This window comes from Triticum dicoccoides, chromosome 4A, assembly GCF_002162155.2.
Source record: "Triticum dicoccoides isolate Atlit2015 ecotype Zavitan chromosome 4A, WEW_v2.0, whole genome shotgun sequence".
In the NCBI taxonomy this organism is placed as follows: domain Eukaryota; kingdom Viridiplantae; phylum Streptophyta; class Magnoliopsida; order Poales; family Poaceae; genus Triticum; species Triticum dicoccoides.
This window is the reverse complement of record NC_041386.1, coordinates 162,702,795-162,713,492: the sequence shown is the minus strand read 5'-3', so window position 1 is coordinate 162,713,492 and position 10,698 is coordinate 162,702,795.

Sequence of the window (10,698 nt, the reverse complement as noted above, 5' to 3'; positions counted from 1 at the left end):
GGGACAGGTGGCAGCGCGGGATTGGCGGCGGCGGATCGGGCGGACGTGTCCGGCCCGATTCGGACACGTCTGGCGGCGAGGGGAGCTGATTTTAGGGTTTGGACGGGGAAGAAGAAGGAGATTTTTGGGGGGACTTTATATAGAGGTAGAGGGAGCTAGGAGAGTCCAAATGAGGTGTGGTTTTCGGCCACGCGATCGTGATCGAACGCTCTAGATGATGGAGAAGGTTTTGGTGGGTTTTGGGCCAACTTGGAGGGGTGTTGGGCTGCAACACACACGGGGCCTTTTCGGTCCCTCGATTAACCGTTGGAGCATCAAACGAAGTCCAAATGGTACAAAACTTGACAGGCGGTCTACCGGTAGTAAACCAAGGCCGCTTGGCAAGTCTAGGTCCAATCCGGAAATGTTTAATCCCCACACACGAAAGAAAGGTAGAAATGACCACCGGAGGAGAACGAAGCGCCGGAATGCAAAACGGACAACAGGGAAAATGCTCGAATGCATGAGATGAACACGTATGCAAATGCAATGCACATGATGACATTATATGAGATGCATGACAACAGCAACAACACACGGAGATAGAAACTCGAACCCGAGAAAATAAAATAACTTAACGCTAGAAACAGCAAGAGTTGGAGTACATATTGGGTAATTCACATCCGGGGTGTTAGAACACTCCACCACTACGAAAAGATCTCGTCCCGAGATCTAGGACTGAAAGCACGCCAGGTACTCAGAATGAAGGTGATCCTCGCGTTCCCAGGTAGCTTCACGGTCGGAATGGTGTGACCACTTGACTTTGAGGAATTTGATTGACTTGTTGCGAGTCTTGCATTCAGTCTTTTCCAGAATAGCTACGGGGTGCTCACGATAAGAGAGATCTTCCTGGAGCTCAATGTCCTCGAAGTTGACGGTGCGGTCAGGAGTCTTGAAGCACTTTCGAAGCTGAGAGACATGGAACACGCCATGCACATTTGCAAAGTTTGAAGGAAGCTCGAGTTGATAGGCGAGATCGCCTCTCTTGCTGACAATCTTGAAAGGTCCCACGTATCTAGGGGCAAGCTTCCCTTTAACACCGAAGCGACGAGTACCTTTCATAGGAGAGACGCGGAGGTAAACATGATCTCCGATCTCGAAAGCCAAATCACGGTGCTTACTATCATAGTAGCTCTTCTGGCAGGATTGGGCTGCTTTGAGGTTATCTCGAATGACTTTGCACATTTCCTCTGCCTCTGTGATTAAGTCATTACCCAAAAGCTGACGTTCACCGGTTTCAGACCAGTTGAGAGGGGTACGACACTTCCTGCCATATAGAATTTCAAATGGGGCCTTGCCCGAACTTGCTTGAAAACTGTTGTTGTAGGAGAATTCAGCATAAGGAAGACAATCCTCCCACTTCATGCCGAAGGAGATCACACAAGCCCTGAGCATATCTTCAAGAATCTGGTTGACACGCTCGACTTGACCGCTAGTTTGAGGATGGAAAGCTGTGCTGAAGCGGATGTTGGTGCCCATGGCCTTCTGAAAAGAATCCCAAAACTTTGAGGTAAAGATGCTGCCACGGTATGAAGAGATCACTTGAGGAATACCGTGCATATATACTGAGAGGTATAGAGTTCCGCCAATTGAGCTGCAGTGATAGACTCTTTGATAGGCAGAAAGTGAGCCACTTTAGTGAGTTTGTCGATGACAATGAATATAGCATCATTGCCATGTTTGGACTTTGGAAACCCCGTCACGAAGTCCATCTCAATGTGGTCAAACTTCCATTCTGGAATGGCAAGAGGTTGGAGGAGACCCGCTGGCCTTTGGTGTTCTGCCTTCACTCTTCTGCAGACATCACATTCATTCACAAACTGAGCAATCTCGCGCTTCATTCGAGTCCACCAATAAGCCTGCTTGAGGTTCTGATACATCTTCGTGCTCCCAGGGTGGATGGGAGAGGAGAGAATTGTGAGCCTCGTTCATGATCACTTTACGAAGGTCACCTTTGGGCACAACAATACGATCCTCGAAGAAGAGAGTATCCTTGTCATCAAGGCGGTAGCACTTGTACTTGGGTTGACTCTTGGCAATCCCAATCTTCACCTTCTTCACCATAGAATCAAGAAGCTGAGCTTGGCGAATCTGGTCTTCCAAGGTAGGAGAGACTTGAAGGTTGGCGAGGAAACCTTGAGGAACAACTTGCAGATTAAGTTTGCGGAAAGCTTCACAAAGCTCGGGTTGATAAGGCTTGAGAATCAGACTGTTGCAATAAACCTTCCTGCTCAATGCATCAGCAATCACATTGGCCTTGCCTGGAGTATACTCGATACTCGGATTATACTCTTGAATCATTTCAACCCATCGAGTTTGCCTGAGGTTGAGATTAGGCTGAGTGAAGATGTACTTGAGACTCTTGTGGTCAGTGAAGATGTCCACTTTTCTTCCCAATAAGAGAGTCTCCAAGTCAAAAGAGCATGCACAACTGCCGCCAACTTGAGATCATGAGTGGGGTAGTTCTTCTCATTGGGCTCCAATTGGCGAGAGGTATAAGCAACAACTTTCTTCTCTTGCACCAACACTGCGCCAAGACCTTGGAGAGAGGCATCACAAAAGACCTCGTACGGCTTGGATTCATCAGGCGGAGTCAGAACTGGAGCAGTGACCAATTTCTCTTTCAAAGTGTTGAAAGCAATGTCACACTCCGGAGACCAAACGTACTTGACGTGCTTCTGGAGAAGATTTGAGAGAGGCTTCGCGATCTTGGAAAAGTTTTCAACGAATCTTCGGCAATAGCTTGCGAGACCGAGGAAGCTACGGAGTTGCTTCATGTTCTGAGGTGGTTCCCAATTCACAATTGCAGACACCTTCTCAGGATTCACCGCAATGCCCTTGGCAGAGATGATATGACCAAGATAAAGAACCTCATCGAGCCAAAATTCGCACTTGGAGAACTTGGCGTAGAACTGGTGTTCCCTGAGCTTATCGAGTACCAACCGCAAGTGCTTGGCATGATCTTCCTTGTTCTTCGAGAAAACCAGAATGTCGTCAAGATAGACCAAAACGAAGTCATTGGTGTAGGCATTGAAGATGAAGTTCATCATGCGAGAGAAAGTCGGAGGAGCTTTGACGAGGCCAAAAGACATGACAGTGTATTCATATGAACCATAGCTTGTCCTGAAAGCCGTCTTGGGAATATCTTGCTCACGGATTCAAATCTGATGATAACCCATGCGGAGATCAAGCTTGGAGAATACTTGGGCACCTTTGAGTTGTTCGAACAGCTCGTTGATGTTGGGAAGTGGGTATTTGTTCTTTATGGTCTTCTTGTTCAATGGACGGTAGTCAACACAAAGTCGGTCCGTTCCATCCTTCTTGTTCACAAAAAGAACACCACAACCCCACGGAGAAGAACTAGGCCGGATGAGACCCATTCTCTCTTGAATATCGAGTTGCTTCTTCAGCTCCTTCAACTCTTCAGGTCCGAGCTTGTAAGGACGCTTGCACACAGGTTCCGTGCCAGGCTCAAGATCGATGACGAATTCAACTGGCCGGTGCAGAGGCATTCCTGGAAGCTTTTCTGGAAAGACGTCTTGATATTCGCAAACGACTGGAATTTGTGAGGTAGCATCCAGTTCACCCTTCTCATTGAGAGAAAACAGACGGATGGTATCATCACAAGTAGCAAAGACAATTACATCCTCAGACGAATGAGTCAATTGAATCTGTCTGGCTGCACAATCAAGATGCGCCTTGTGCTTAGAAAGCCAATCCATTCCGAGAATAAGATCAATATCCGAATTACCAAGAACCACCGGAGAAGAAAGAAACTTGTACTCACCCAACGTGATAGAGATATCGGGAGCAATCAAACTAGAAGTCAAAAGCTTGCCGGGAGAAACAACTTGCATGACTTTGGGCATGATCTCAGTATCAAGATTGTGCTTCGATGCAAAAGGGCATGACAAGAAAGAATGCGATGCACCAGTATCAAAAAGTACTTTTGCAGGAACATCATTAACAGGAAGGTTACCCATGATGACATCTGACGAGTCCTCTGCCTGAGCTGCATTCATCAAGTTGACCTTGGCGTGCTTGGGGTTATGCTTGACCACAGCTGTACTTGCCGATCTCACAGGAGGAGGAGGAGGAAGACGCCTCTGATTGAAGCATTTGTTAGCATAGTGACCCTTCTGTTGGCACTTGTTGCACGTGACCTCTGAAAGCGGACGGTGATACGGAGCACTTGATCTTGGAGCTTGAGACGAAGTCTTGTTCTGAAAGCCAGGGTTGGGTGGGTGGGAAGATCCACTGCCACCTTTGCTCTTCTGCTGATACGGCTGACGGAATGGAGGAGGAGGAAGCCAATACTTCTGCTGCTTGGCCACTTGAGTAGAGGCAGAAGGAGTAGCGTCTCTGACTCGCTTCTTGGAAGCATCACACCTCAGTTGAGCAGCCTCTTGTTTCAATGCTATGTTGTAGAACTCATCGTACCTCAAGGGCTCAAAGAGAACAAGAGCTAGCTGAATTTCTTCTCTGAGACCACCCCTGAACTGGTATATTATGCTCTTCTCATCAGGTACGTCCTGCTTAGCAAAGCGGGCGAGCTTCTGAAACAACTTGTTGTAGTCATAGACAGACAAAGAGCCTTGCTCCAGGTTGCGGAATTCCTCATGCTTGCTTTCAACCACGCTCTGAGGAATATGATGAGCTTTGAAGTCTTGGCGGAATTCATCCCAGGTAATAACACGTCCACCTCTGGAGTCCTTGTACTGTTGGAACCATTCTGCAGCTTGATCTTTGAGTTGGAAGGATGCGAACTTGACAAAGTCCTCAGGCCTGACGTTACTGCACTCGAAATGCTTGCACAGATCCACAAGCCAATCGTCAGCATCAGTTGCCTCAACACAATTGCTGAAAGTCTTTGGCCCGTTAGCAAGGAACTGGTTGAGTGTAGCAAAGTGATTCTGATTGTTGCCTTGGTTGCCTTGGTTCTCTTGATTGCGCTCTTGAAGAATTTGCATGATCAACTGTGTGTTTGCATTGGTTGCGGCCATCACAGCTTGCCATGCCTCCGGAGGAGGTGGAGGTGGTGGCGGATCCTGATTCTGATTCTGACTGGTGCTCTTAGCGGGAGCCATCCTGAAGAGGGTGACATCCATTAGCACATTGATAGACAAATATTGAAGCTGAATCCAACGGAATGAAAATTGCAACATAAAGTCTTCACATCCGAACAAAATGAACGAATGCATTCCTCTTGAAATGGTCACATATCCATAAATTGAGAAGCCACTTAGAATTTAGGTAGAGAAATAAATCAACAAGGTACGGATCAAGAACGAATACTCGGTAAGAAATGCCAATCTCAAACCAAATATCCGTGGAAGAAGAACTAGAGCTACAAGAATTCCCACCTATGAAACTCCCGAACCTTTCCGGTTATGCAATCAGGTGTTGGGGATACAGGGGAAGCATAATATCTCACCCAAATCTAGAAATTCCTACATCCAGCTGTATCCATCCTTCAACACATAACCGAGAAAAACTTCGGAAACCATCTACCTCAACCTTCGAAAAGCATTCGTTATACAAGTTATGGCGATACTCCCGAACTCCCGCCCTAGTACTGGGTGGCGTCAAGGTTATCTCACCAACGAACTGCATAAAAGAGATTTTCGATGTCGGCGTACTAAACTCAGGTATTCCAGAACTGCAACGATAAAATTATGACGACAACACCTCGGAGCTCAACTCCACGGGACACTGCCACAAAACCCCTGACAGGAGGCACCAAGACAATGTTCTCATCACAAAACCATCAGAACGATTCCAACATACCCGCGTGATCCTAAATTTTTTTAGTGAAATTTGAGAAGAGAAGAGTCAAAACTCTACGTTAGGATGCCTTACCAGAGCTATGAGGAGACTGGGAAGTAAAAAGAATTCCTAAACTCTCCGATATATAATTCCTAAATGACTCAAAACATTTTTCTAGACACAACTCGGCCGCTAAAAACAATCAAACAATGGGGCTCCTAAGGTCAGGGAAGGCTCTGATACCAACTTGTAACGCCCTCGATGCGGCTATAGCTCCCATGTGTCAAGGCACGACTTAGAGACATAACCGCATTGAAAGCAATGTCGCAAGTTATACAATCATCACAACATCCCATGTAATATAGATAATAAAAGGGGAGATACATAGTTGGCTTACACTCGCCATGTCAATCAAAGTACATAAATAGCATTACAACATTCAAACACTCATGGCCCGACTATGGCGCTAAAATAAAAGATAACCCAACATGTGACACGATCCCGATCACCCTAACTGGGCACCACTACTGATCATCAGGGAAAGACACGTAGTATCAATGAGAGTCCTCGTCGAACTCCCACTTGAGCTCAAGCGCGCCATCTGGAGCGGAATCATCAGGCCCTGCATCTGGTTTGGAAGTAATCTGTGAGCCACAGGGACTCAACAACCTCACACCCTCGCGATCAAGACTATTTAAGCTTAATAGGTAAGGCAAGGAAAATATGTGGAGCTGCAGCAAGCGACTAGCATATATGGTGGCTAACCTATTCGCAAATGAGAGCGAGAAGAGGAGGCAAACCGCGAGCGAGTAACTAGAGGGCAAACCTGCAGCAAGCATTACCCCAACACCGTGTTCACTTCCCGGACTCCACCGAGAAAAGACCATCACGATAACTCACATTGTTGATTCATTTTAATTAAGTTAAGGTTCAAGTTATCTACAACCGTACATTAACAAATTCCCATCTGCCCATAACCGCGGGCACGGCTTTCGAAAGTTCAAATCCCTGCAGGGGAGTCCCAACTTAGCCCATGACAAGCTCTCACGGTCAACGAAGGAATAGACCTCCTCCCGAGACGTTCCGATCAGACTCGGTATCTCGGTTCTACAAGACACTTTGACAAGTTAAAACAAATCTAGCAACACCACCCAGATGTGCCGACAAATCCCGATAGGAGCTGCACATATCTCGTTCTCAGGGCACACCAGATGAGCAAGACGTCGGGTAGGCCAGCCCAGAGTTGCCCCTGGTAGCCCCGGACATCGCTCGGTTGGACCAACACTCAGAGGAGCACTGGCCCGGGGGGGCTAAAATAAGATGACCCTCGGGCTCCGGAAACCCAAGGGAAAAAGAGTCTAGGTGGCAAATGGTAAAACCAAGGTTGGGCATTGCTGGAAAAGCTTTAATCGAGGCGAACTATCAAGGGGTTTCCATTATAACCCAACCGCGTAAGGAACGCAAAAATCCGGGAACATAACACCGATATGACGAAAACTAGGGCGGTAGGAGTGGAACAAAACACTAGGCGAGAGGCCGAGCCTTCCACCCTTTACCAAGTATATAGATGCATTAAGATAACATGGTAATATAATGATATCCCAACAAGTAAATAATGTTCCAACAAGGAACGGTCTCCAATCTTCACCTGCAACTAGCAACGCTATAAGAGGGGCCGAGCAAAGTGGTAACATGGCCAATCAACGGTTTGCTAGGACATGGTGGGTTAGAGGTCTGACATGGCAATTTGGGAGGCATGAAAGCAAGTGGTAGGCATCGTAGCATAGGCATAGCAAAAGGGCGAGCATCTAGCAAAGCAAAGATAGTAGTGATTTCGAGGGTATGATCATCTTGCCTGCAAAGTTGTCAGAGTTGACTGGATCCTCGAAAGCAAACTCAACGGGCTCCTCGTTAGCGAACTTGTCTCCTGGCTCTACCCAAACAAGACAAACAAGCAACAAGGACACAATCAACCACGTGCAAAGCTCAAACAATATGATGCAAACATGGTATGCTAAACATGAACCTGGCCTCAACTTGGAAATCCAAGTGTGCCACTGGAAAGATGAGATGAAATCGCTTGAAAACGATATAAAGAACGCCGGAATCGGAGTTAAGGTTTGGAAATGGCAAGCAATTCAAATATGACCACGTTCTGCGATTTACAGCAAGTATCCATCTAAATGCAACAAGATGAACATGCTACAGCACCCAAACATGACAACAAAATACATGGCAAGGATCCATTCATGATGTTTAACAAAAGTCTAGCACTGAGCTACGGCCAATTCATCCATTAACAGGTTCAAACAATCATGGCAAAAATGCATTTGGGAAACAGATTTCAGACTTAGTGAAATTAACACTTGTCTGGAATTTCAGATCAGATAGCACTCTTTGGAGCATGAAAACAATATGCTACAGAGCAAGTCCTGACAATCTATGCATGCACCCATCAAGAATACACAAAATACAAGCTAGACATGGCAAGAACAATAACATAGCATGCACGGATCAACTACAACATCCTCGGCAAAATTGCTAACAAGTAGACAATCTGCCCAGATTCACGAAATAGCAAACGTAGAGCTCGATTGACTCAAGCTAGGGTGCTCCATAATTGCAAAAAAAGACATGGATGGATAGAGCACCACAAGATTAACAAAACATCCTTACTGATCATCCTCAAAAGAGGCACGGATCACTAGGAAACAACATGAACATATGGCATATAGAGATGAACAGCTCAAGGACTTAGTGGAAATGCTAAGTCCCTGAAATCAGCATTAACGAATGCTCCACTTTGCAAGCTTGTGCTAGTCACCACACACATCACAAAAATACATGGGTTGCACCTCTGGATAGATGGCAAAACATATAACAAAACTCATGAAGAGCTCAGGGGCATATCATGCACACAATAATCATGGAAAAATGACAAATATCTAAATGGAGCAGTAGATCTGACAATTAACTCAAATAGCATACTTCTAACAGCATTTCGGGCATCAAGATGAACTCAAATGAAAATGATGCAATGAGATGAAATGATGTACTCTCTGAGACGAACATTTTGATGTGCTACACGCCCAAAACGGAGTTACAGATGCAAAGTTATAGCACGAGAACATGGGCATATGGATCTGAGAACTTGAGGACTTAGAAGAAAAGCACCACCCGCGGATCTAGGGTTCCTCGCGGGCACGCAACCCGAGGTAATTCCGGCGAGGTCGCCGCGGCTTCGGCGAGCCTGATGGAGCGGCGGGGAGGCAGGGGAGAGTAGATCCGGCCTCCGCCGGCCGGATCCGGCGGCGAGGAGGGGTCCGACCACCGCGGGGTGGCGAGGAGGCACGGGGGCGGGTCCGGCGACGAGCTTCCGCCGGCGGACGGAGAGCGGGGTGGCGGCCGGCGACCTGGGCGGTGGGGAACGACGACCGGACGCGAGGAGGGCGAACGGCTCCCGGGCGGTAGGCGGCGGTGGGTGCGTGGGCCGGGGAGGGCCCCGCGCGGGCCTGACGGGCCGGCGGCGCTGGCGGCAATGTTGGCACAGGCGGGACAGGTGGCAGCGCGGGATTGGCGGCGGCGGATCGGGCGGACGTGTCCGGCCCGATTCGGACACGTCCGGCGGCGAGGGGAGCTGATTTTAGGGTTTGGACGGGGAAGAAGAAGGAGATTTTTGGGGGGACTTTATATAGAGGTAGAGGGAGCTAGGAGAGTCCAAATGAGGTGCGGTTTTCGGCCACGCGATCGTGATCGAACGCTCTAGATGATGGAGAAGGTTTTGGTGGGTTTTGGGCCAACTTGGAGGGGTGTTGGGCTGCAACACACGAGGCCTTTTCGGTCCCTCGGTTAACTGTTGGAGCATCAAACGAAGTCCAAATGGTACGAAACTTGACAGGCGGTCTACCGGTAGTAAACCAAGGCCGCTTGGCAAGTCTCGGTCCAATCTGGAAATGTTTAATCCCCACACACGAAAGAAAGGTAGAAATGACCACCGGAGGAGAACGAAGCGCGGGAATGCAAAACGGACAACGGGGAAAATGCTCGAAGGCATGAGATGAACACGTATGCAAATGCAATGCACATGATGACATGATATGAGATGCATGACAATGGCAACAACACATGGAGACAAAATCCCAAACCCGAGAAAATAAAATAACTTGACGCCGGAAACGGCAAGAGTTGGAGTACATATTGGGTAATTCACATCCAGGGTGTTACACATAAGCAAAGTGGGCAAAAGCTAGAGTGGCAAAAACAAAGTTTTCCCTTCCTTCCTCCCTCCTTCCTCTTCCTTCCCTCTCCTTCTCCAAATAGGAAAAGGAGGAGTCCTACTCCCAGTGGGAGTAGGACTCCCCCCTTGGGCGCGCCTCCTCCCCTTGGCCGCCCCTCTCCTCCCCTCCTTTATATACGAAGGAGAGGGGCACCCTAGAGACAACAATTGATCTCTTGGATCTTTTAGCCATGTGCGGTGCCCCTCTCCACCATAGTTCACCTCGATAATATCGTAGCGGTGCTTAGGCGAAGCCCTGCGACGGTAGAACATCAACATCGTCACCACGCCGTCGTGCTGACGGAACTCTCCCTTAAGGCTTGGCTGGATCGGAGTTCGAGGGACGTCATCGAGTTGAACGTGTGTAGAACTCAGAGGTGCCGTGCGTTCGGTACTTGATCAGTCGGATCGTGAAGACGTACGACTACATCAACCGCGTTGTGCTAATGCTTCCACTTTCGGTGTACGAGGGTACGTGGACACAGTCTCCCCTCTCGTTGCTATGCATCACCATGATCTTGTGTGTGCCTAGGAATTTTTTTGAAATTACTACGTTCCCCAATAGTGGTATCTGAGCCTGGTTTTATGCGTTAATGTTATATGCACGAGTAGAACAC